At 38.8% G+C, this 27,565-nt stretch overlaps 1 protein-coding gene and 1 pseudogene across 1 annotated transcript in view; both read right to left on the reverse strand.

Moving 5' to 3' along the window:
- Window positions 1-27,565, reverse strand: part of PCDH15 (protocadherin related 15) — a 1,821,443-nt gene that overhangs the window by 1,553,912 nt on the left and 239,966 nt on the right. The gene's annotated exons all lie outside the window — the stretch shown is intronic.
- Window positions 16,471-27,565, reverse strand: part of LOC125084364 (zinc transporter 6-like) — an 80,417-nt pseudogene continuing 69,322 nt past the window's right edge.

The raw sequence follows: 27,565 nt of genomic DNA on the forward strand, positions 1-27,565 counted from the left end.
CTGACAGGACCATGGAGGATATTAACTCGTGTTGCACTTCCCACTGTACCAAATAGCCTACAACAGAGCAGTTTATACGCAAATTAGAAACACCACCTGAAATACACCAGAATATGCTAGAATTTATATCGTTTTTCAAGTAGATTAATTCCCAAACCTTTCATTTTGATTCCTACAAATTTAAAAGTTAACAGTCACTTCTACTGAGACCTCACTTTACTGATTCCACAGTTACAGCCTCATAGCTAGGATGACCAGAGAGATGTTGATCTGATTTTTAGAGTGAAAGGAGGACTAACAATAATTATATCTGAACAACAGGTGTAAACAAGGACTGTCCTGGGACTGAGACATATGGTTATCCCAATGAACCAGATTTTTCTTTGGATAGGAATCAAAATGGCCACGTACTGCCAATAGCTTGGAAAATATTGGGGGCCATCCATCAAGTGATATAGGCTAAATGGAGCATGGTCATAGACAATGACTTACAGATTTCAAATGTTTAATATGTTGTAGAGAGTGGATACCCACTTATAAGGAAAGTTTACAAATAACCAAAGAACCTCAGAAACCAAAGCTTTGCCTTAATTCACATGCAAATGAAGCTTCCCATGTCCTTTTAAAATAAACAAGGGGGCACAGAGGCCTTCACATAATCACTAAATTACAAAGAACAGATGTGAGCCATTTACGGGTAAATGTGCTTGCTGGCAGAAAGAAAACAAGATAAAACAGCATGCACTGAAACAACCAAATTGGCTTTTTTAATGACTCATACATGTGTGATTACTAAAGACAGCAACAAAAATAAAACTGTTCACTTGACTAAGGCTAATACACTTTAGTTACTTCAAATTAAAGGCTCATTATGCCATTTTTGTGTGTCATACATCCGTTTCTGACAGCCTCATAGAAAGGCACCTTTTCAGAATTTATAGGAACAAAGACATCGCCTGACTCCCTCATGTTAGGGCATTACTGGTTTTGTGACCAACTATTCTTTCTGTTAAAAGTGTTCTTTCCTAAGTTATGAAATTTCTATTCAGAATCACTTCTGAAGTTCGTAACTCATAATGAACGTTATACCCAATGATCTTTATGAATCTCTTATTTTTGTGTTAGCACCACTTTTTTATGTTTTGAAATAAAGCGGGGAGGGATCTTACCTTTAAAGAGCATCAGAAATGCAACCTTAAACCAGGGTTGCTGACCCATCTCCGTTCTTCCTCCTCACCCCTTGTACCCACCCCATTCCAGTTCACACTCTTTCGGACATGTAGTCTACCAACAGACTCATTCTATTGAGGCCACTTCTCAGCATGCCACATATGAAACACAGGTCTGGATCTTAAATTATATTATCACTTTTTTAAAGATTTTTATTTATTTATTTGACAGAGAGAGAGATCACAAGTAGATGGAGAGGCAGGCAGAGAGAGAGAGAGAGGGAAGCAGGCTCCCCGCTGAGCAGAGAGCCCGATGCGGGTCTCGATCCCAGGACCCTGAGATCATGACCTGAGCCGAAGGCAGCGGCTTAACCCACTGAGCCACCCAGGCGCCCTATTATCACTTTTTTAAAGTAAACATATTGGCGTGGACTATGAGGGATAATAGTTAAAACTGTATGCATTACAGAGAAGTGCTATGTGATTTCAGAGCAAGGGAATTGTTTTCAAAAATTTCACTTAAATTTCAACAGTAGGACAAAGTCAAACTTCAGTCAAAATGAGAACTTTTATTGCACTTGGGCTCACTTAGCCGACTCCCTGCCTTCTCCCACCACTTCTCTCTGGCCACCAGGGACTTGGAAGATGCCCTCCTGGACACATTATCTCAGAAACACAACCTTCTCCAAAGAATTTTGAATACTGCACAGAAAATGGATTTGCTTAAGCAAAATTGGGAAGTGATGCTAATGTAGGTTAGATACTCTTCAAGAAACTCTTCAAGAAAAACCATGAAGCATTTTTTTTTTTAATGTACATATCTTGCTTGATTAGTGCTCCCAAAACACACCTAAAAAGTACTGCTCTAGAGGCACCTGGGTGGCCCAGGAGGTTAAGCGTCTGCCTTGAGCTCAGCTCAAGATCTTGGGATACTGGGATGAAGTCTCGCATCAGCCTCCCTGCTCAGTGGGGTGTGTGCTTCTCCCTTTCCTTCTGTTGCTCCCCTGCTTATGTGTTGTCACATGAATTAAAAAAAAAAAAGAAAAAAAAAGTACTGTTCTATAGTTTCTCTGTAGCAAAGGGTCTATCACTCCATGTCTAGAGGATACCAGGGGAAAGAAAAATTGTTAAGCTAATGCACGGTAATAACACTATACCATAAGCAGGTTTTAGTAGCTTTTCTGAGCCTAGTACTGAGCTAGACATTAAACTTCAAAAAACAATAAAGGTGGACTGATGTCAAGCAATTCTTAGTATAATGAGGTATTTGTCCTCTAAGCCTGTAAAGTTAGGTCTTTTCTAAAGAGATACTTTGAAAACAATGTCATTCATTAAAAGAGAATTCCACAGATAAAATAGAGCAATATTTAGTTTGAACAAATGAGAATGGATTCTTTAAAAAAATATATTTTATTATCTATTTTATTTGAGAAAGCAGGCCTTCAAGTGAGTGGGGGGTGGGGGAGGGAAGCCCAGAAGGAGAGGATCTCAAGTGGACTCCTGGCAGACTGGGAGCTCTGTGCAGGAATTAATCCCAGGACCCTGAGATTTTGACCTGAGCCAAAACCAAGAGGCAGACACTTAGCCAACTGAGCCACCCAGAGACCCCTTGATTCTTTGTTTTAATTTGTCCTTAATGATTTAAATGCCTCATGGGAACTTGGAGAGAGGTTAGGGTTTCTCAAATTCCCTTGTGAGCGTCCAATCCCACTCATATCTGTATTAAGGAGAGTAACTGCAAATAAACCAACTTTTTAATTAGAAAAGTTAACCTTTACTAGAGCAAACATATATGGTAAATATAGTCACTCTTACTACTTTTCCACTTGTCATGTAAACAGAGAGCTGGTTGATTCATAAACAAGAGAACACTAGAACTATAATATCTCATAAAAATCTTTTATGAAATGAGTACTATTCCTCAAGTAAGACTCTTCATCACTTTTGGCACTGGACAAACTTCCAGACTAAAGTCAGATCAAAGTCAGGATTTGTACTGACCTTCCTACGTTGACGAGTCTAAGTTCTCTCATGCATGGTGCCTATAAAATTAGGTTTCTGAACATTTAATTTAAATTAAATTTAGCAAGCAAGTAGTTTTTGAGCACATTTCATATGCAAAGCATGATGTCAGGCATTGCCAGAAAAACAGAGTTAAATTCTGTTGAGGTGGGGTCTTGAAAAATATCATATAAAATACATATTAAAATATCAAAACCATATTGATCCCAAAATGCTATTTTTCTATAATAAAGAACTTTGTTAATGGCAGTATCACAAAAGATCAATTACTTATTTTAAGGACAACCTATTATAGCTAAAAGAAATCTCATTAGTTATACAATCTTCATTTGATATAAAATACTGTGATTTTTGTGATCTCCTTTTTAATGTTTGTTTTCCTATTCACAGTAATTGGGTGGCACATTGAGCTCACCAGAGTGATCTTTTTAAACTCTCAACAAATCTACTAAAGTCAGAAAGATATGCCAGACTATTTGTGTTCATTAATTGCTCCATTCCTTCCGCAATGTTTGAGTACATTTGGGAGAACACTGTTCTACACACCATGATGCAAGGGTGAATAAGACAATGTCATCTTTATTTATCTCATTGGAGCATGAAAAAATAAACTATGTGCCACATTAAAATGTGATAAATACTATCCAGAATTGTGTTGTTTTTATGGAATGGTAATCTTTTTACCCAGGATTCTATGTTTTATGGGGGATTAGCAATAAAAACTGCATCTACATTGAGACTAAAAAATTAGCCAAATGAAGATGTATGAAATGGTCCGAATCTGATTCTCAAAGCTAGGGAGGGCGACTCTTTGGGCTATGGACCCCGATCCGTGATTACATAAGTTTAAAATTGCCCTCACTTATGTTAATGATTGAAAATAAAACAATATGGGGAGCCTGGATGGCTCAGTTGGTTAAGCACCTGACTTTTGATTTCAGCTCAGGTCTGATCTCAGGGTCATGAGATCAAGCCCCAAGTTGTGCTCTGTGCTCAGTGGGGAGTCTGCTTAAGATTCTCTCTCTCCCTCTGCCCTTTCCCACCCCCCAAACTTGCATATGCTCTCTCTAAAATAAATCTTAAAAAAATAAATGAAACACCAAACAAACATAAATCTCCCTGTCCCACCTGTGAATGTTTCCTGGAGGAGATAAACTGTACCACAGTGACCAAGAGCAGCAAGTGCTCAAAGAGGTGAATGTGGCATCCTGGGAAACAGCAAGCAATCTGTGCACCATTCCTATTCCCTCAGTGATCATCAAAATCTCCTAACAATGCTAGATTGTTACATTACACTATTGTTGCTGTTGCAGGGCTCTGTCTCCAAAATGTTAAATATCTGGGGTAGCTTTCCTCCATGATAGAACACTCTATGCACATTCATTCCGTCTACATTCACTCCCAATAGCTAATAAACACTAAGAACACACAATACTCCATGCAAAAGCTTTGAAATATTATGCATATATAAGGAACAGTGTTTAGAGAACAGTTTATTATCTACATGGTATTAGTTTTGATATATAGTACTTATTAACAGCATTTATAAAGATGAATGTTAATTAGAACAACTCGAGAGAGGGCTATCACTGTACAAGGAGGTGTTCTTGTGAATTTGCAAAATGGGAGCATCTCTAGGAGCTTATAAATTTTCCAGCAAGAACCAGGAACTTAGAGAACCCTACCAGGCAAGTGTGTCAAGAGTCAAACAAGCATCTTGTGAATTCAGAAGCAGAAGAAGTAAGTTTGTGCTGCCCAAAGGGAAAGTTCCATACCTAAGGGGTGGTGGGTTGGACTTTTAATGATTTTCCTAGATGAAGATACCATCCCAGATGGGAGTAATGTTTGCCCCAGAAGGAGGAAGGCCCACGATTTCTTTAACCATAATGAGGTCAACTAGTTAGCTGGAATAGGTTCTGCATACAGGGGGAAAATCAATTACATAGCTCTGTGCTAGGAGGAGGACAGGATCTCTTCTGTAAAAACAGAGCTGAAAGGAGAGAGATGGACTAAGCACAGCAGCGTGCATCGTTTTTAACTGCAGTTAATGAAAAGAAAGTTCTGTGTTATCACATCCAGAACATACTAACATATAGAAGGCTAGCACAGGTAAGGAGAGAAAGGATCACCTGTGGTAACCATGTTGGTGAGAGATTGGAGAGGACCTCACGGTAATAATGTGGCATAACTGTGGCAAATGATAAGTAGGAAAATGTCCCATAATCTACTCCAGAGGGGCAAACCCAAAACAGGGAAGCCCAGTTATAGGTCACTATGGATTTTATCTCAAATTTATAAGTCAATAAAATACTTATTTATATATGGAAGAAAACAAGATTCTATGCAGTCACTATCATAAATACAGAAAGGCATGAGAGGATTGTATTATTTTCAACTTAATTATCAACTTATTTTTGAAATGCCAGCATGCATGCACTGAGGAACAGAAAGAGAGGCAGATGGCCAGGGCATAGCAGCTAACTGGCATCCCACACCTCTGCATAAGCTCACTTCAAAACAACACAGGAATAAAGGGAGTGAAAACTAATCTGACCCCAAATATAAAAATATCCTACAAGGGGCGCTCTGTCAAGAGAAGTTCTACTTAATCACCATGAGGAACTGTGTCAAAATCGGTACAAATGCTGGACTCCAAGTACCACGTAACGATCTTCTATTGTCCCCTGCGTGTCGTGTCCAACCACATCCCCATCCTCATCACCCCATATGGGTCCTGTTGGCCACACAGAGGTCATTAAGAGCAGGCAAATGACTCTTTTGGTGTTGACTTTGGTCCCAATGCCAATTTTGAGTTTGCCCCAGAAACTGCTAAGAACTCAGGGTTTTGAGTTCCCACTGCCAAAAAGCATTGAGTATGCGGCTGCTTTTCCAGTGAGTGTGTTTGAAAGGTGCCAAATCTAATTAAGGAAGAATAAAACACAGACAGTATAGAAGTGATATTTAAGAAGATTCCTAAGTGAGGCATTCTAGGATTAAAATTTGTGAAAACTAGCGATACCTAGGATACAGGATGCCATTAGAATAAAGTGTGACTTCCTGTGATAGTCATACCGTCACCATCACTCCTTCCTTTCAATCATGGTTCCTGGAACCCTAGTTTATCCCAACTTTGTCTAAAATGTTAATTCCCATGTTAAATGTTCTTGTCTGCCTCATCACAACCTCTGTATAGGAAACTGTCGTCAAAAGGTTAGTGTCTTATTCTTTCACCTCTTTAGATCCAAAGGGGAAGAGGTCCTGTCTCGTCTGCTCTCGGAGACTCCAAATCAGTCCTGTTCTGCCTGCATCTGATAGTTGAGAGGACCTGGGCTTGTTCTGCAGCCTCAGCCAGACTAAGAAATTCTCCTTTTAGCCCCCTGAGATCCTTGGTCATGTCCCTTTGCTTAATCAGCATGGTGTGTGTGTGTGTGTGTGTGTGTGTGTGTGTAACTTCCCAGCTAATTAACATATTTGACATTTACATTTGCCCTTGAAAATGACACTCTAATAGAAAGAAAATTTAGTGAACATCAGTAAAATATGGAAAGCCGCTTTGATTTTTTTAAAACTAAAGTCCTAGATGTGAAACTTAGAAAAGTAGGTAAAATTCAAAAGTAACATGGATGGGGCACCTGGGTGGCTCAGTAGGTTAAAGCCTCTGCCTTCGGCTCAGGTCATGATCCCAGGGTCCTGGGATCGAGCCCCACATCGGGCTCTCTGCTCAGTGGGGAGCCTGCTTCCTCCTCTCTCTCTGCCTGCTTCTCTGCCTACTTGTGATCTCTGTCTGTCAAATAAAAAAAAATTAAAAAAAAAAAAAGTAACATGGAAATAATAGTGTTTTTTTTGTTTTGTTTTGTTTTTTTAAAGAAGCTTCAAGTAGAAGGCTGTACCTATTAAGAGGCCATACAACATTTCAGGGCTATAGTTATCAAATTGAGATCATGGCTCATACACACACTTATATTCTTTCAGTGGTTATTAAAAATGATAGTTTATATATGATAATTATTTCCTAATATTTGAAATGTTCATTTTTGCTGCCCTTCATCTAGAAGCTTTGCTTGAAATTACATCCGATAGTGTAGAGAAGTCTGCACACAAGCAAACCCCATGTGGAAAAATTGGTCTTTAATCCTCTACTTCTTACAGGCAAACCCAGTGTTTAATGAGATAAGTGACAGGTACGCTATTCCACCAGACGCGCAGGACTCGGAGCCAGGCTACTACAAGAAAATTGGACCTCAGAAGAATTCTTGCCCTTGGCGTCTCAGGTCTCATCACAAGAGCCACCATTTTCGGAAGATGATGCTTTTTGGCTTCTATTTAAGCTCATCTCTTTGTCCTTGGTTTTTAAAGCAGTATTTCGCTTCTGCAAGGAGCAGAAGGGTTTCATCTGGCTTTTGACTTACAGTATCTGAATCATGTTCGGGTTCTGTTTGCCAGACTCCTAATTTTAGTTTTGATTACTTAAAGATTGTATATAATACTCCCACATGACCTTTTAGTAATTAATATTTTAATTTTATTGGCTTTTTCTCAACTAAACTTTCTTACAGTCTCAAGATTCCAAGCTGGATTTTACTCTTGTTCTCAGGGAGACAATGTATCCATTAATGGATTCTTCAAATAAAATTTGACATAAAACTGAAACAGGACCTCTCTAAACAAGGGTTAACTATTTCAGTTAGGTTATTCATCCAAATTAGTGGTCTCAGATTTACTAAGTAGGCCAAAATGAAGTATTAATGCTTTATTTGATGGGAAACAAATAGTAGAAACTTCTAAGCAACAAAGTTAATATTTATTTCTTGGCCTAAGATTATTTGTTTTAAAAAACAAAATTAGGTAGTTAGGCAATTTTAAAAATAATGCATTTTCTCAATAGTAAGCAAGGCACTCAACTGTTTAAATGATGAGGAAGCACCACCCATAAGAATATTCAGCTTATATATGGGTAATGGTGTCACAGCTCTAGAGTGCTTCTTGGCTCTTAACCTTATAGTAAGTTTTCCTTCATTTCAAAGGACAGACTGGAAATACCATCTCCTATACCCCAGGCTTGAGACATCACATTCTCAAGGCAATTGAGTTACAACAAAGGGAGGGAAATATTATTCCACAGAAGAAGAGAGGAGGAATGTATTCCAAACTCTAACATGTTAAAGTAGGTATTCACTAATTTGTAATCTAGGGAGAAAAACAGGTTTGCTTGATGTTTATCTTTAAAACAGGATTGTTTGGGTTTGCCTAAACTTTTCTAGGCAAAATAGCTTATTGCTATTTTTTCCATAGAAGACTGTATAGAACAAGGCATTCCTCAGGTTTATATTAGATCATTACATTGAGCTCCTGGTAGTCAGCACAGCTTGGTTGACCTTGGGCTAACCTTGATTAGTATGACCAATCAATATTCTTCTATGCTTTTTCTTTTAGCATCCTTTCTGAGCCTCTATTATTGAAGACACCATGCTAGCTATGGCAGAGGTTTTCAAAAGGAAACTTGTCTTCAAGCAGCTTACAGAACATACTTGGATAGGAGACAAATACATAACCAACTATCAGAAGCGAGAATGATGAACTGCTCTGGGAATTCAGAGGAAAGAGATCCAAATTGCAATCCAATGCTCTTCTCAGACTTTGTTCCATGCATGTGGCAAAAAAGGAATAAATCTTTCTTTAAAGGAAGCTACCCATTTGAAACTCTACTTCATGTAGCAAAAGAGTTAAAGGGACATGCTTAACGACTCATGGACTGATTTTTTTTTTTTTTCCATTTCTGGTAAAAGCTCAGAGGCTGAAGCACTGGTTTCAGAAAAGGAACTGAATGATAGCAATGAAGCCTAGTATATAATTTCTACTTCCTCTTTATGTAGCTAGTAACTTTTAATTAAGTCCTCCAAACCTAATCCTTTTTTTTTTTTTTAAAGATTTTATTTGTTTATTTGACAGAGAGATCACAAGTAGACAGAGAGGCAGGCAGAGAGAGAGAGAGAGAGAAGCAGGCTCCCTGCTGAGCAGAGAGCCCGATGCGGGACTCGATCCCAGGACCCTGAGATCATGACCTGAGCTGAAGGCAGCAGCTTAACCCACTGAGCCACCCAGGCGCCCCACCAAACCTAATCCTTACTAAAAACATTTACATATTTTTTATTCAGCCATGTTTTAAGATTCTGTTAACAGATATGAATATTGTGGGGAAATAATTGCGTTATTATACACACACACACACACACACACACACACACACACACACACACATATTATGCTTTTTGTATTAAAGTGTAACATTTTAGGGGCTCCTGGGTGGCACAGTCAATTAAGCGTGTGACTCTTGATTTTGGCTGAGGTCCTGATCTCAGGTTGGTGAGATGGAATCCCTAGTCCAATACCACATGCAGGTCCTTGCTCAGCAGGGAGTCTGCTACTTCCTCTCCCTCTGCCCCTCCCCCTACTTGTACTTTCTAAATCTTTTTTAAAAATAGTAATAAAGTATAAGGTTTTAATTAGGGACAACAAGTAGTATTAATGATCATGATAATTATAAACTAAACTAGTATAGCCTAAAAGTCAACACAAAATTAGACATTTTAGGAAAGGTACGAAAGAAGATCTGTGACCCTTTGTTTCCAGAACAAAACACTTATGCATTTATCACTTGCACACCTGAAGACAGCATTGAGCGAACAGATGAAGCATCAGTAGAAGAATGGCAATCCATGACCTTGGCCAAATGAGGCCTAACCACCTACTGACCAAAACCTGCCCTTTGAGTGGTTATCTATCTACCGTCTATGAATGAATATAAATCTACTGTCTATTTCTCTCTCCATCTATTTCCTACACATCTGTCTTAGGCTTCAGTCATCATTTCTTATGAAGAGAATGGAAACCACAGCACAGCACATCTCTCAGACTTTCTGATCCACCACTCTTCCAGGCTCCAGGACTGGTATTTAAGATGTCTAGATCATTTTGTAGCTAAATGCATGTGGTGCGTTTTGAGATTCCATAACTTGTGCTACAGATAAAATGCTTTTGCTACCTTCAGCTTTCTTAGATTATTTTTGCTCTTATATGGAACTCTTGGCCTTAGTCTTCACTGGTTTCTTAAATCTGTTTTATTTATAGTCAGTTTCCTCTTCCTGATACTTTTTTATTACTTTTACTAATGTCTAGCCAACGTATACATTAATTATACTAAATATCGTTAGAACATTGTACTTTCTCACCTATATTTTTCTGGCTTTCTTAAAGCTTTCAGGATATTTATTCCAAGAATAGGAGAATTGTCTTCTTCAAAAAACTTCTGTAGCATGTTTGGCCTTTGCTCGCTAGCAAGGACATTGAGCTATGGAAGCTCTATTTGTCTCCCTGTGGATTAGTCACTGCTCAGTGGGGCTCAAAGTCCAAGTACAAGAGAAAGAGAAGTCTCCCTCCCCAAGCCCTGCCTGTCTCTTATTTTTCTCTCTTCCTTCCCTATCTCCCATCACTTCTCCCTCCTGAATCTGCTCTATGTGTTCTTAAAAAGAGAGAGAGAGAGAAAAAAAATGTTTATTTTTTTCCTCTGTGACACCATAAAAATGTTAACTTATTTATTCATTGTCCTACTCCGTTTTTTGATATTCTGGAGAAACAGTTACTTGGGCCTATTTTTGGCTCAGTGGGTTAAAGCCTCTGCCTTCAGCTCAGGTCATGATCCCCGGGTCCTGGGATCGAGCCCCGCACCGGGCTCTCTGCTCAGCAGGAAGCCTGCTTCCCCTTCTCTATCTGCCTGCCTCTCTGCCTACTTGTGATCTCTGTCTGTGAAATAAATAAATGAAATCTTAAAAAAAAAAAAAAAAACACCAGAATCTTAATGAACATCTCAGCGTGAGGCATATGGATTCAAATATGTGAAGGTAGGGATGGTGTCTTTTAATTAAGAAAACAAATCTTCACTTGTTGATAGCACATTTCTGTGGTTTCTCTACATGAAGAACCTACCGTTTCCCTATAAATGGAACAGTAAAGAATCCCTTCCCTTGGCACCCTAACTAAGGCCTTAGGTGATGATGGATGCCTTCTTCAATTTGACTAGTCTCCTAAAGTTTTCCTGTAAATATCCTAACAGTCTAAACATCTGGAACCAAGGATAAGAAAACAATTACTGAAAAGTTAAAAAAAGAGGGCATAAGGAAAACATTGAATATATGTGTGAAAAACCTTATAGAAACATATGGCTTAAATTTAGCATCAGGTATTTTGTATTTCATAAACTTAATAAATAATAACTTATCCAGTACATACTCAATTGTACTTCACAAATGTCAGTTCATGTAATAATTTTAAAAACACTACTTCACATACGAGCACATTAAAACAGGGATAAGTTAAGTAATTTGCCCAAGGCTATACAGGTAAATATGTATTAGAACTATTGGTCAAACCCACATAATATGGCCCCAAAATCACACTCTTAAATACTATACTTTCCCACACATGCACAGTTCTTTACTGTTTGAAAACAGGGTATTTGACACGGATTTCTGAAAGGCTAATTCCCACATGTGCAGCAGCGCTAATAAGTTTACTACAGAAAAAAAGGGGGAAACAATATAATATCCAAAGCAATCTACACATCCAGTGAAATCCCTATCAATACTAATAGCATTTTCATAGAACTAGAACAATACTAAAATTTTTTATGGAATTACAAATGACCCCAAAAAGCAAAAAAATAATCTTGAGAAAGAAAAAAACTTTCATCATCCCAGATTTCAAGATACACTATAAAACTATAATAATTATGGAGAGGAGAAGGGAGTTGAGGGAAATTGGAGGGGGAGATGAACCATGAGAGACTATGGACTCTGAAAAACAATCTGAGGGTTTTGGAGCAGGGGGTGGGAGGTTGGGGGAGCCTGGTGATGGGTATTATGGAGGGCACGTATCGCATGGTATACTGGGTGTGCTGCATAAACAATGAATTCTGTTACACTGAAAAGAAATTAAAATTTTTAAAAAAACTATAATAATCAAAACAGTGTGGTATTGGCACAGAAATGGACACATAAATCAAGAGAACAGAGAGCCCAGAAATAAATCCACAATTATATGTTCAGTTAATATATGACAAAAGAGGCATGAATATACATTGGAGGAAAGACAGTCTTTATTTAATGAATGGTGTTCAGCAAAACAATGAAACTGGATCGCTTTCTCACATCGTGCACAAAATAAATTCAAAATGGAATAAAGACCTAAACGTGAGACATGAAACTATCAAAATCCTAGAAGAGATCACAGGCAGCATTTTCCTTGACATCACTCATAACAATATATTTCTAGATAGTTCTCCTCAGGCAAAACAACAACAACAACAATAAACTGTTGACACTACACCAAAAATAACAAAGCTTTTGCACAGTGAAGGGCACAATCAACAAAACAAAAAAGCAAGCTCCTGAATGGGAGAAGATACATACAAATGACATAGGTGAAGTTACTACCAAAAATATAGAGAGAACTCCTACAACTCAAAACTAAACGAAGAAAGAGAGAAAATAAGCAAGCAAGCAAAAAATAATCTGATGAAAAACAGGCAGAGGAGGGGGTGCATGGGCGGTTCAGTAGGTTAAGCATCTGACTTTGGCTCAGGTCATGATCTCAGGGTCTTGAGATCAGCCCCGTGTTGGGCTCTGCACTAGGCTTGGATTCTGTTTAGGATTCTCTCTGCATCTCCACCACTCTCCCCTTACTCTCAGTTCTCTCTCTAAACACACACACAAGTTTCTTTTTGTTTGTTTTGTTTTTGTTGTTGTTGTTTGTTTTTGTTTTTGTTTTTTTAGGGGGAAAAATAGAAAACACAGCCTTAATTTTGTATTCTATTGCTGGTGGGCATCAGATTTCCCATACTGCTCCTACCAGAAAAGGCAGTCATTCTAAAAGAGCTAACGGTATTAGCAAAGAAGAAGCAATCATCATCCAAGGACAAAACACTGTAAATGCCAGCTAAGAATCTTAGGAAATCCAGTAACTTCTTCCCAAAAGAAAATAAAAGAAGTGAGACTGAGAGAGGCAAACTCAGAGAAAAACAACTCTATGAATCAGAATTTGTGCTCATAGGAGAAAAATAAATTCATGTCTATTACCTCCAATTTATCAACTTCTCATAAGGTGATAGGTGTGGTATGGATGTAGGAAGGAAGAATTATAGAGTGAGTGATGGTATTGCAGTTCTCCAAATATTCAGTAGCCAATAATAGATAAAAGTAACACTAAAAATACATAGGGAAATAAATTAAGAAATACGTGAACAAATTGCTTTTAGGCCACAGTATAAAGAGTTTAAGAGCTACCTGATACCATAAGCCAGGTAATTAATAATAAAGGAAGTGAGCAGAATACTAGTTTCCATAGGAACCTGCGAGTATGCTATAGCAAAAAAAAGAGAATCCTTGGACCTTAACACGGAGAGATTACCCTGGATTGTCCTGAAGGCCCCAAAACAATTATGGGGGTCCTGAGAAGTAAAAGAGGAAAACAGAGAAGTAACGCCAGAGTAACACAGCGTGAGAAGGACTCTATGCTCCCCTGCTGGCTTTGGAGACAGAGGAAGGGAACAGGTTCTCAGCTAGAGAAGCCAAAAAAGTACACAGCCCAGCTAATGTCTTACTATTATTAGCGCCAGGAGACTTGCAGTGGATTATTTCCTGTAGAACCCGATAACAAATCGGTAACAAAAAAAGGTAACAAATCGGTGTTGTTTAAGTTGCTAAGTTTCTGGAAATTTGTAGAAAAGTCAGGCTGTGGCCATGAATCCCTCTGCAGGAGTTCCGTCCTGTCACTGCAGAGGGTCCTGACTAGGGAATGAGTTCCCAAGGCACAGCAAGCTAGAGCCTGCTTTGCAGAAGAACGGGGGCTCGTTTGCAGCTTTCCATAGTTGTCCTTGGGCTCTGAAACAACTGCTGAAATCTCCATGATGCTCACTCACACACATCAACATGCTTTCATCCCCATCTCCTGCTGCCCTGAACTATGTCTTATCCTTGAAAACACACCTGACTGGGCTGAACAGAACTAGGGCCCACGCCACTCTCTCTTACGATGGAGAAACCAGACATCTATAGGTAACTGGAGGGTGAACATGCTTGAAATAGCATATAAAAACACATCCTAGAATATACACAATTATGTTTAGATTAAAAGTATATGTAATAGAATACAAGATTCTGTTATTATATTAAAAAAGCACTAAGGGTATAGAATGTTTCAAACTCCCAATGCATTGTATAGGTAAAATGGCTCCTTAAAAGGTAACAAAGTTTCAAATGATAATCCACTGACTCCTTTACATCTCTGTTCAGTAAGTGCCTGTGGAAGGGATTCCAGATCAGTCTTGGACTGCATTGTTCTACTCACCAACTACGCCCTTTGGGAGTGCTGGCAACATTTTGAGAAGATTTAAAACTCCTCTGATTTTGAAGAAAACTATGCCCCAAAAGTTTAAACTTGAACTCATAACATTCTATACTACCAGTGTATGATTTGATCAATTTAACACATGTATGTTTTAAAATTTAACCTTATGGGCACCTGGGTGGCGTCTGACTCTTTATTTCAGCTCAGGTCATGATTGCAGGGTCATGGGTTTGGGTCCCATGCTGGGCTTTAAGCTCAGTGGGGAGTCAGCTTAAGACTCTCCCCACCTCTTCCTCTGGCCCTCTCCCCACTCATGTGCACCGGTACTCTCTCTCTTAAAAATAAATCTTTAAAAATAAAATAAAATTTAACCTCAAAGAAGGCTATGAAATACTCAAGCTGTAACTATCTCAAATGAGAACACTCAACTTATGGTTGATTATAAACAAAATCTTGAACACCCATATTCTGATGGAGAAATGAATCATTAATAACCAATAAATTTGACTTGAATCATCTATTATTTAGGGAAGAAATAAAGAAATAACTCTCCCCCCACTGCCTTCCTTTCTCTCCTTAGTCCTTTCTGAATTTCTCTAGGTTCTTCTAAATGAACAAGTTATCTAAGAAATTCCAACTTTTTTTTTTTAATTTGTGACGACTTCTTGCAACAATTTTTATAAGTAATACTGGCCATATTGGTAAGTTCATAATATTTATATTTGGAAAATAACCAAGAAATAATCTGCATGATTCTCATGCTTCATCACAGTTAACAGCTTCTGATTTTGACAAAGCAAAACCAAATAAGATAGAAATTGCCTGTTACAGATCTACCAATATTGTATCCTATAATCTAAGGTCTATTATGTTTTGGTAAAATTATACAATATAAACTCAAATTGCTTATGCAACTTGAAAAGATATCAAATCCCATATTATGCATGGAATTTCATATATATTGTAATATATTTGATATTTTCTTAATACAAAGATTCAGAAGTCAACCAATGAAAAGGGGACAAAAAATTCCATCACTATGTCAATATTTGAGGTTTTTTATTATGTCTTTTTAAAAAATTATTTGGGTATTTGATTAAATATAAGACAAAAAAACTGGAATTCCTTCATTGCACATTACCAAAGGATTTGATATTTATTTAAGGAAAATAAAACACTTTGAGAACCACAGACTACTCATACAAGTATTGAAATATTTTAATGAGGAAAAACTACAAAAACTGATTAAAAATTTAAATTATGGTAGATAATAAAATGTGTTCTAAAATTTCAGTAATTTTTTTTTGCACTTTTCTTTTGCAGGATGTAAATCTGGAGGACCTCAAAGAAAAATGTAGCAATTAAGTTTGGAAAAGATATGAAAGAGACTTTTACTTTTAGAATGGACATTTTTCCCTTTCCTAAAATGTCTATTATTCAAGAAGCGTGTTCATAAGTTTCACTGAAAAAAATAGTATTTTTAATAATGTAATAGACCTGCTCCAAAAATTGGTTCTCTTATCTAGATAACATCTATCACACTGCAGTCAACTACAAAAACAAAAAGAGCAAAATACAAATTTAGAGAAACACTTTTTCTAAGGGAAGCCTATTTAAACCCTGTAACATTTAGAAAAGTTCTCAGAGCCCCAAATATATTTCACAAAAATATAGTTTCCTCAGTTTCAAGTAACTGTTCTCGAACATTTTGAGTAAATGATTAAATAGTCAATGGACAGTTGCATTTCTAAATAAACTGAAAGTCAAGAAGTCAACATTTCTCATAAAAATAAATTAAAATTACAGTACATCATGGTCTCCGTTGTCCAACACTATTGTTATTACCAGATCTACTTGACAATTTTTTTTAAAACCAGTCCTAAATCCTACGACTCCCAAGTCCTTGATTAAGCATGTTACTGTAAATTGAGTGTCCGTGATTAACACCCACACCATAAAGTCTTGGGTGTTTAGCTGAATAACAGGGCTCATGTTTTTCTAGGAGTGTTAAATGAACACTCTGGAGGTGGACTACTGGGTCTAGCTGGAGTCAATGTGACAGGGTTTGAATCATTAGTACCCTTTAAAGGAGGCATTGGAATTACATGATGATCTGAAAAGTGTACGACATTGGCTGCAATAAGTGTAATCCAATCATCCCTGAGAATTTGCACAAGTCGACACTAGAATGTACAGCCTGGTGGTCACATGAGCAAGAAGTATGTGTTCATTTGCATATCATCGAATTCTTCCCATGCTCTGATCCAGCCAATGAGCCAAAACTGAGGGTCTACAAATGCTTTTCTCAAACTTCTAAAACTCCATTCAAGGTAGATCCTTCTATGATAAGTTTGTCCAACTGACCAATAACATGGAGTGGTGTCTGGTGGGACACTTGGCCACTGGACGCACTCATTGGATACAGAGTGCCAAACGTCATCAGAGCTATGGCTATGGCAGAGGCAGTGTCTACAGCAAAATAATTATTCATTTCAATTAGCATATATGTAATACAAAGACCAGATTCTCCCACTAGATTGGCCAAGCAAATGGATTAATTCAGGGAAAGAAGATACTGTAAGTCCTAGAATTCTACACAAGCTTCAACTAGGAACTATAGCATGCTCTCGAAGCCAACTTAACTAGCAGCTTCAAAGACAGAAGCAAAAGGCTGACTCCAAATAGAAAGCATCATGAACGAGTTAAAATAAAGAGCCAACTAATAATCTTCCTGTGTGTATCTTGCAAGGATTCAAAAAGCATTCTTTCTTTTAACATAAAGAGAGCTCCTCCATGGGGGCAGATACAGCCAAGACCTTAATCTTTCAAATCCAGTGAATAGACCATTTACTCATCATCACCGGGGAACTTACCAAACATTCATGAAGCTAAAACGATCAAACAAGGTCAAGTGGGTATCGGCAGGGAAAGCCCTACCTTTAGGGGAACTACATCACACCAGTAGGAGGTCAGTACGTGTAAAGTTTACTGCACCAAAGAGCAAGATCTCCCAGGACCCCCCAGTCAGCTGCTACACATCTAAACCCCTGTCATGACTGGCCAAAAAGAGGATCTTTGTGGTTTTCTAAAGAGATGAATGGGCCACATAATAAGGAGTAGCCTAGCACCTGCCAGAAGATACTCTGGAAGCTGGTCTTCCCTGAGCAATTATTTCAACCTCTAAGGGTAGAAGCATTTTTTTGTGATATTTTGTTAAAAGGTAAATGGAATTAAGATTTGGACCAGAGGAGATTTTGGCAATCTCCTCTTCATGGCTGGATATGTGGTATGCCCACTGTGGATCAACGACTTCTGTAAAGGATACACATTCAGACTTAACAATCACCTGAAATCCTAAGTGGAAATTACCTTTACTGTAGGAAATTTGTAACATATGCTCTTATGATGAAGCTCAAGTGAGTCAAAGAATTACATGATAGAAAAAGAATCTGCACATTCACAGAAAGTGAACGGGTAGGCAAATAATCTTGTGTGTAAAATACAGTGACTCAAGAAAGGTTTCAGGCTGTACTTCACAGCTTATAAGTATTTTTTCTTATACTATTGCATTTTCCTAAACACAAACGACCTTAGTTTTTAAGTAAGTATTTTCAGTTAAACTGTTTAAAGGCCCATATATGGTAACTATGTAATGATTTAAGTTAAACATGATTTCTTTTTTTTTTTTTTAAGATTTTATTTATTTATTTGACAGAGAGAAATCACAAGTAGGCAGAGAGGCAAGCAGAGAGAGAGGAGGAAGCAGGCTCCCCGCCGAGCGGAAAGCCCGATGTGGGGCTTGAACCCAGGACCTGGGATCATGACCTGAGCCGAAGGCAGCGGCTTAACCCACTGAGCCACCCAGGTGCCCCTAAACATGATTTCTTGGTCATGAGGTACCCTAGTCATTATTCCCGTTTAGGTCCATGACCTTGAGCCTTAACCATCCTTCAGATGTATTCTTACACTAAAAGCTCTTAACAAATTTCACCTTATTTCTAATTCAATGTCAGAGAATTAATGTATTGACATTGGAATTAATTATCAGTCCCAGCATAATTAAAGTGACATTTAACCACTTAATAGAACAAGGAATGTAGATGGAGAAAAATCTAAGAACTAAATTCTCTACCTGAAAGGAAAACAGTTATTTCAAGCTCTATGCTAATTCAATCCATGGTCCCCAAAACAGAACTTTGGGGCGTTCTATTTCATTCTGTCTTTAATGAATCCAAACTGCGTAACTGGAACCAATGGCCACTTATTCACAAATGTCGTCTATTTCTAATTCTTGGCCAAATAAGCTCTCAGAAAGATTATTTAAAAAAGAGTCTTAGCACCCATATATATGACAAAGGTATTTTGGCTTGTGAAGAATGACTATAGCTTCTATTCTGGCAAGATTTTTAAAAAGATGAAAATCAGCATCATCCTTACAGGAAATAATTCCTAACCCCCTCTGTTCTGTTTGAAGAACAGTCACAAATCATTTTAAAGTCATTGCTCCCAGTGGTGAATTCTCACACTGTCCTAGGCTTTCTACTTTATGGGATTTGGAAAATCAATGAGAGAATTTCATTCAGAATAAAAATGTGAGCACCGTGAACTTGGGAAAGAGCAAACTGCACCACAGCACATCAATATCTCCCATTTGGTACCAGTTGGTACAGAGGTTTAAAAAGTTTAAAAACAAAACCACAAAAACCAGGAAAGAGAGAGGGAGATGGCTAATTGGAGGGGGAAGGGTGATATATGGACAGAGAATACACAACTCCATACCTGTTCAAGCCCTTAATCTTGGTGCAACACTGGTTTTGGTAAGCTCCCGAAAACTCTAATGAAGTGAGTATCCAGGTAACATACCAAGGAAGGTTAAGGAGCAGGAAGGAGAGCTCATTTATCACAGATGCAGACACACTTGGGTTCAATTGCCTACTCTGCAACTGCTCAGCTCTAGGACTTAGGGCAAGCTATGTGCCCCCTTTTAACCTCAAGCTTGCCATCTGAAAAATAAGGCCAATAGCTCCTACTTGATAGGATTCTTGTGGGGATTTTATGAAGCCTCAGATCATGAGTGTTGAGCCTGTAGAGTCTGTGGTTCAGAAGGATAGGCCTTGGAGTAAAGGCTGACCACCCAGATTCTCGTCTCCGTTCAGCCACACACCAGCTGTGCAACTTGCACGTGTGGCGGAAATTCTCTGAGTCTCATCTCATCAGTTGTGCCTGAAAAATGCACATGAGTCTATCGCTTCTACCTTCCTCATTTTCCTATTTTCAAATCCAGACAAATAAATTTATATGTGGGGAAAAAAGACTGTTTTTGGATAATAACTATGCAGAGAAGTGGTCTTTTTTTTTTTTTAAAGATTTTATTTATTTATTTCACAGAGAGAGATCACAAGTAGACAGAGAGGCAGGCAGAGAGAGAGAGAGGGAAGCAGGCTCCCTGCTGAGCAGAGAGCCCGATGCGGGCCTCGATCCCAGGACCCTGAGATCATGACCTGAGCCGAAGGCAGCAGCTCAACCCACTGAGCCACCCAGGCGCCCCAGAGAAGTGGTCTTAAAAGACATTTTTACTTTGAAAGAACCCTCCAAAGTCTTTAGGGGAAAAAAAAAAAAGCATGAACAAGGCATACTTTCACATTGTATTCTTTACTTTAAAAGGTTTAATGTTTCTTAATTAAAAGGCCTAATTAACATTAAAAGACTTAATACTACTGAGAACAATTATCTTCACTTGTATCAACTAAACTAATAAAAGTGAGATTAAATGGGTATTCATACAATATTTGTCTTGAAATCTCATATTCTGTGTTGTCACTTTGTCCCATCTAAAGAGAGGGACTTTAGTAAAGTAGTATTTCCCACTGTGGATGACTTTTTAAAATAATCATCTTAGGTAACTGTGAAGCCTCTTAAGTTTTTACTTTGAATTTCAAGCAAAGGAATCCACCCTGCTTTCTGTATTAACTGCAACATACAAAAAAAAGCCTTTTATAAGGTAGTATCATTATTCATAGATGCTTTTAAACAATCACTCCAAATGGACTCCTTAAACAAGTATGTAAAGAGAAACCAGTCATTACAGGATTTCAGAGGGACCTCAGAAGGCCTCCTGGGATTGGTGGGGTTTCTTGAACATAATCCATGTTGACAGTGAGTCAAGAGCTAAAAAAAAATACTATGTTTAAAAAAAGAGAAAGGTACCTGAGGTTATGATGAATTTGACTTATTTCAGGAATGTTTAAATTTTTTTTAAGAAAGATTTTATTTATTTGACAGAGAGAGAGTAGGCAGAGAGGCAGGCAGAGAGAGAGGAGGAAGCAGGCTCCCTGCTGAGCAGAGAGCCTGACGTAGGGCTCGATCCCAGGACCCTGGGATAATGACCCAAGCTGAAGGCAGAGGCTTTAACCCACTGAGCCACTCAGGTGCCCCAGGAATGTTTAAAATACTCATAAAGGAATGATGAGTTATTTAGTAGGTGCCTCCCCCCACTTGGGGGTGGGGAGGGCTCTCTGAAATATACATGCCAGCCAAAGAAAACCCAATATTCAGAAAGCTACTGAGGTTAAACAAGTTTTAATTCAGCTTTCCAAGGGAATCCATGTCAGTCATGCTCAATTGCTCCTGCCACTCCTGGCTAACATGGTGTGGGCTTTGCTACAGGTGGTTTCATTCATTCCTGCATCCCTTCACCCACCATGTATCGAACTCTTGTTACCTATCAGTTAGCTTCTAGTCCCCCTAGTTCTGGAAGGAAAGAAAGTATACGTAGTGGCTCATCTCTTGAAGATGACAGTCTAGTAGTGAGAGAAGACTAATGAGTATGTATTTATGTGAGGTGAGGGTATGTGCTGGACAGAAAACCAAGGAATAAGGCAGATAGGGAATCTAAGGGGTGGGAACAGGGGAGGGAGCAGTCCAGCCCAATACTGAATTACATTTAACTTTATTTTATTTTTTTATTTATTTCTTTTCAGCATAACATAATTCATTGTTTATGCACCACACCCAGTGCTCCATGCAATACGTGCCCTCCATAATACCCACCACCTGGCTCCCCCAACCTCCCACCCCCCGCCCCTTCAAAACCCTCAGATTGTTTTTCAGAGTCCAAAGTCTCTCATGGTTGATCTCCCTTCCAATTTTCCTCAACTCCCTTCTCCTCTGCTTTAAAGCAGCATCTGAAACAGGTACCAGCCAGAGCCACTGTCCAAATACAACTGTGGCTCTCAGAACCTGATTACCAACTGAATTTGTCAATAATGGGTCATTGAGAAGTACTCAAAAAAATACAATTGTAATGCCCCAAACAGCAAAAGTTATTTCTTGAAAACAGACTGAAAATCTAGGTACTGCATTTGATGTTTTATGTGTATTCTTTTTCGTTATGACATTTTGGGGTCTACTAGGGATGGTTGCAAGATGCAACAGGGCTATATATTTGCAGCCGCTGCCACCAAGAAGAGGAGCCTATGTCGCGCACCTTGAATCTGGTGTTTCTTCAGTAGGTGGTGGGAGAAGTAATAACACCATGAGTCCCAGGGCCTGATTTCAACAGGAATGCAGCTTCTGCCTTGTCCTCCCCAGGACCCCAAGCATGCTAAGCAGTGAGGAAGCTTGCAATGGAAAACCACTTGCAGAAACATTCCAGACAGTTCAGCTGTCCCAGCTGAGCTCCGGCTCAGGCAAACAAGCAGTGTCTGAGCAAATTTAAGTGAGATTGGCAGCAAAACCTCCCAGGTATCCCACACAGTTCACAGATATAATAAACCTGTGTTGTTTGAAGCCTCTAAGCCTTGGGGCAGGTTTTTAGGCTGCAACAGACAGAGAAACGGAAGCTGCCAGTGATCAGAGGCTCACAGCGAGAAAGAACAGAGCCAGGACTATGAGTTGTGTCTGTCCAACTGCAACTGCTAACCTTTGTACCACCACAGGTCTAATTTTCCTGAAAACCTGTTTCTTTTTTTTTTTTTTTTTAAGATTTTATTTATTTATTTGACAGAGAGAGATCACAAGTAGATGGAGAGGAAGGCAGAGAGAGAGAGAGAGGGAAGCAGGCTTCTCGCTGAGCAGAGAGCCCGATGCGGGACTCGATCCCAGGACCCTGAGATCATGACCTGAGCCGAAGGCAGCGGCTTAACCCACTGAGCCACCCAGGCGCCCCAACCTGTTTCTTTTTAATGAAAAAATGAGGTTAAAATAATCCATTAATTTCTACCATATTCAACATTCCTATGATTCTGTCAATCAAGGAGCATGTAGGTATATTCCCTGCCCAGCCTCCTCCTCAAATAATCACACCATCCCAGCAATAGCCAGGATAAAAAATTTTGATGTCTCCAGATTAAAATTCCAGTTATATCACTAGTGCTCAAGCAATCTAACCTAAAACAAATTACTCTACTTCCAAATACATTAAAAAAAAAAAAAAAGGTGGGGGGATGGTAATAGTCATGGAGTACAGATGTGAGCAGATGGAGTAAAGGGTATGAAATGCCTTTAGAGCACACTCAGAGTTACATTCAGTGCAGTGGAACACAGATCGTGTGTGTGTGTGTGTGCGTGTGTGTGCATGTGTGTGCATGTGTGTGTGTGTGTGCAGTCATAAGTAACATCCCAAGCCATACCTGCTTACTACTTGGCATCAAGAATAAAGATGGTTGGGGTGCCTGGATTAAAGCCTCTGCCTTCAGCTCAGGTCATGATCCTAGGGTCCTGGGGTCAAGCCCTGCATCAGGCTCTCTGCTCGGCAGGGAGCCTGCTTCCCCTCCTTCTCTCTCTGCCTTCCTCTCTGCCTGCTTGTGATCTCTGTCAAATAATTAAATAAAAATCTTTACAAAATAATAAAAAATTAAAAATTAAAAAAAGAATAAAGATGGTCCCCAGTCCTCTGATGGCCCTTTCATTGAGAATCGAGGTCTAGGTTTTCTCTTTCAGAATGTTTTGGAATTCTAAGCCACAATGTAAGAAATCCAACTTTTCTGAAATTATCAGGCTGGGGAGGAGGTCAAGTTAGTCACCTGAAGAGATCACATGGAGAGAGAGGGCAGTTCCCGTCAGTCCAGGCATCTCGATCAAGTGACAGGGGTCCATGAAGATTGAAGGTGCCATATTCAGCTCCAGGTACACAAAGGACCACACAGCCAACAGTCTACTTATGCCCACGACCCCCCAATTCATAAATGATCCCATACCGTTATTTTGTGGCAGTTTATTATGTAGAAATAGATAACCAGGACACAAGTGCTTCAAAGTACAAGAAAGACAAAATTCTTAAAATTTCTGTCTCAGTTAGTAACTTCATGGCTGCCTGGAACACATTCTCTGTCCCCTTTACTCCCCCCACCCCCGCCGACCGTCACACGCACAGACACACACATACTCCCCTACATACAGATCCATACAGATCTAAATCTACAAAAAAAAAAAAAAAACACACAAAATAGCATCATTTTCAAATTGCCTGATAAACTATGAATCTATAGTGAGAAGTGTATTATAAAATGGAGGATAAAATATACTAAAAACAACAGGAAACACAAATTTGACTATTAAACTCGACCATGAAACTCACAACAGCCAGAAATCAAGAAAGAAAAATAAAAGACTATATATCTCTCATTCTTGAAAGGGAAGAAACATTATTACTCAAGGAATGTCTTGTTCTCCTAGAAACAAACAAAAATTCTTACAATGGCTCATTTTATCTGGGCCACTAGATAAGATAAAAAATGTCTGATGTTGGGGCACCTGGGTGGCTCAGTGGGTTAAGCCACTGCCTTCGGCTCAGGTCATGATCTCAGGGTCCTGGGATCGGGCCCCGCATGGGGCTCTCTGCTCAGTGGGGAGCCTGCTTCTTCCTCTCTCTCTCTCTGCCTGCCTCTCTGCCTACTTGTGATCTCTCTCTGTCAAATAAATAAATAAAATCTTTAAAAAAAAAAAGTCTGATGTTAATAAAAACTCACAATTAGTTTTTACAATAAAATCAGAAACCATAAAAGAAAACGTTAAACATGAACCCATAAGTATGATTTTTTTAAAAAATAATAAAACATTGGACCTTTTTCTAAACCATATAAAAAGGGATAGTCCCCTTAATATTTGAAAGGTTCTTATAAATTCATTAGAAATTGGAATACTGACATAAATACACAGTTTACAGAAAAAATTAATGAAATGGCTTTGAAATATATGAAAATATGGCTCAGTCTACTAGCTGAGAATGCAACTTAAAATAAAAAAAATGATGCAGGGCGCCTGGGTGGCTCAGTGGGTTAAGCCGCTGCCTTGGGCTCAGGTCATGATCTCGGGGTCTTGGGATCGAGTCCCGCATCGGGCTCTCTGCTCAGCGGGGATCCTGCTCCCTCCTCTCTCTCCGCCTACCTCTCTCTCTACTTGTGGTCTCTCTCTGTCAAATAAATAAATAAAATCTTTAAAAAAAAATGATGCAGTGTTTTCAGATCTCTGGCAGCGATAAAAGAGATTTGATGACCCGGCATATGCTGGAGGGAGGTGAAGGTACCATCCCTGTCTTTCTCCATGGCTCACTGGCGGGCATTTCTGCAGTAACTCTCCAGCATACACCTCTAAGACACCATCCTGCATAATTGTTTGCACACATTCACAGATATTTCTGTAAAGATGGTCATTAAATCACGGTAATAAATATTTCAGTCTAAATATGGACAGTCTGTTAATGACTGGTAAAATATTAACATTCAAATATTGAAATTTTATGCAATATTTAATAGATATAAGTATATGCTCAAATACAGAGAGAGTTCTAATATTTCTTCTTAGGTACATACTGCAAAGTGCAAGTCAGTACTCTTTTTACTTTCTCATTCATATAAAAAAAGAGGCATGGACTATGTATAAGCACATATGGGCACAGGCATGTGCATGGAATATTTTTGGAAAGATTCATAAAAAACAGTATACCTGGGAAATACAACTGGGAAATAATATGTGCGGCAGCTTCATTTTTATATAATTTTTCCTATTTATTTAGATTTGCATTTTTACCATGTACCATTATTCCTCTCTAAAATTAGTGGGGTGGGGAGAAATTCAATGATTTCCCAAGGGCTTCCACATGACATGCAACAGAATAACTAATGGTAATACACAAATGCAGTATTTTGGGACCTAGAGGTTGTATAGTTACATACCAGGGAACCCCAGAGTCCCCCAGTTACTTGCTATCACTGCAGAGTCCAATGGGGAGGCAAAGTGGTCAAAATTCTACCTCTTACCCTCACCAGCTTTAATCAAAACATTCCACTTTTATCAATTTTATACACTGCAGCTACACAAAAGGCTTTGTTTAAATGGGAAAATTCCACTCTTAGACAGGTCTGAGAATTCTTGACATATCAGAATACACTAACAACATATCCCCTAGCTGTCAGCTGTGATCCAGGACACAGCTGGCTAGTTTGATTTTAACCTACATCATTCCATGAGAGTTAAAGGACTCTGTATTTATAGATGCATGAAGCTGCCCCAAATCATAAGGTCTCCTACTGAACAGTCTTGTTTGAATGTATTCTGATTAGGGGACAGTATCTATAAAAAGCATTGGCAATTTATTTACCAAATTTCCAAACATGAAAACAAACAAACAAAAATAACAAATGGTTTTTTTTATTTAATTCTGTAAGGTTTCCTGTGTTTTATATAACAGAATTATTTCACATAAGATTTTATAACTTTGTCCCATTTACTGAGGAACCAATCGTGGGAATCTTGAACATCATAGACTACAACTTGATGTTCTCCTTAATAAAAAGAATTTGTAGTTGTGAAGTCTTGGCTGTTACTATGGCCTAGGCTTGCATCGTATTCCTTTTCTAACTGCAACTGAATAGGTCTTCTTTCCCACATCACTTCTATCATTTAAAATGCATTGGCTCCAATATTTTATTGCCAAACACTCAACCTGCTTCTGTGTCCGACACCACTTCTGCTTCCTCAACAACAGTGTTCTGTGCAACAGAGAGCTGCTATGGACACAGCTGCTATGGTTTATTCCTATCTTATGTAATTTGGGCACGAGAATTTTCTCCTGATGCTCCTGATACAAACAACAGGTCAAATACCAGTCTCTCTTGCAAGGCATAATTCCTACAAATTTTGACTACCCCCCCCCTTATGTTTAACATCCCTTTTCAGCCACATTTTTCTACTGGATTCTACTCAGATGTCTAATAACTCCTAGAAACTGATCCTTTTCTGGCAGTTGATCTTCATTTCTCAACTTAATTTTCATCACTATTACTCTTCCCTTGACCCCTTCCATGGGCCCCTCCTCTGAGACTTTTCCTTGGACATGCCTATCTCCAGGCTAACTGACGGCTTTGCTTGTCCTAGGCTCCATTGAGACCCCAGATAAAATGACCTTCTATCCACCCAGAAGGAGAAGTTTCGTAGGATTTTCAAACAAATTCAAGTTTTGAGGTTCTTTCAGGTCAACAAGAAGAATTTAAATCATGAATGTTATTCTGAATGTACAATCACAAAGACTTTTTAAAAAATCTTATTTGACAGAGAGGAAGAGAGAGAGTGAGTGCACACACAAACAGGTGGAGCGGGGAGGGGCAGAGGGAGAGCGGGAAGCAGAGTCCCCACTGAGCAGGGAGCCAGGGATGGGGGACTCTATCCAGGACCAGGGGATCATGACCTCAGCCAAAACAGACACTTAACAGCCTGAGCCACCCAGGCACACCACAAAGACTCTTCATTAGAAACGGACTAGATATTAATGGGGAACGTAATATTGATTATCAAAAGCCCACACCCAGAAACTATCCTTCTACTACAAAATTAATGAAAGTTTTCTCTACCATAAACTCTGGTACACTTGATTTTTACAATAATATCGATCTGTTCCCTAAACTTCACTGATTAGGTAGAACAGTGCCAAGCAGTTTGTAGGAATGGATCACACTTAAATGTCTCATCATTTGGAA

Source organism: Lutra lutra, chromosome 14 (genome assembly GCF_902655055.1).
Source record: "Lutra lutra chromosome 14, mLutLut1.2, whole genome shotgun sequence".
NCBI classification, from domain to species: Eukaryota; Metazoa; Chordata; class Mammalia; order Carnivora; family Mustelidae; genus Lutra; species Lutra lutra.